Source organism: Brassica oleracea, chromosome C4 (genome assembly GCF_000695525.1).
Source record: "Brassica oleracea var. oleracea cultivar TO1000 chromosome C4, BOL, whole genome shotgun sequence".
Lineage (NCBI taxonomy): Eukaryota > Viridiplantae > Streptophyta > Magnoliopsida > Brassicales > Brassicaceae > Brassica > Brassica oleracea.
The window spans coordinates 43406219-43406499 of NC_027751.1; positions in this window are offsets into that span (position 1 = coordinate 43406219).

A 281-nucleotide genomic window follows, 5' to 3' on the forward strand; every position below is an offset into this window, starting at 1 on the left:
TACCAAAAACAATACTAAACCAACATGAACCAATACCTGATTCGACGAGGAAAGAAGTGTTCGGGATAAACGCTTGAATGGTTATTAACTGTAATAGTTTGATCATGAAAGAGTTAGTATGAATATTAACAATAAAATTATGGATTAGATTAATTTAAATTTGTAGGAATACCTTTGAGTCTATGAAAAGCAATTTAATTCCAATGAATAAGTTTGGCTTTTGGAAGTTGCGGGTCCCAACAATGAATCCACCTAACAAAAAGTTCGTTGTTATAAAAAAT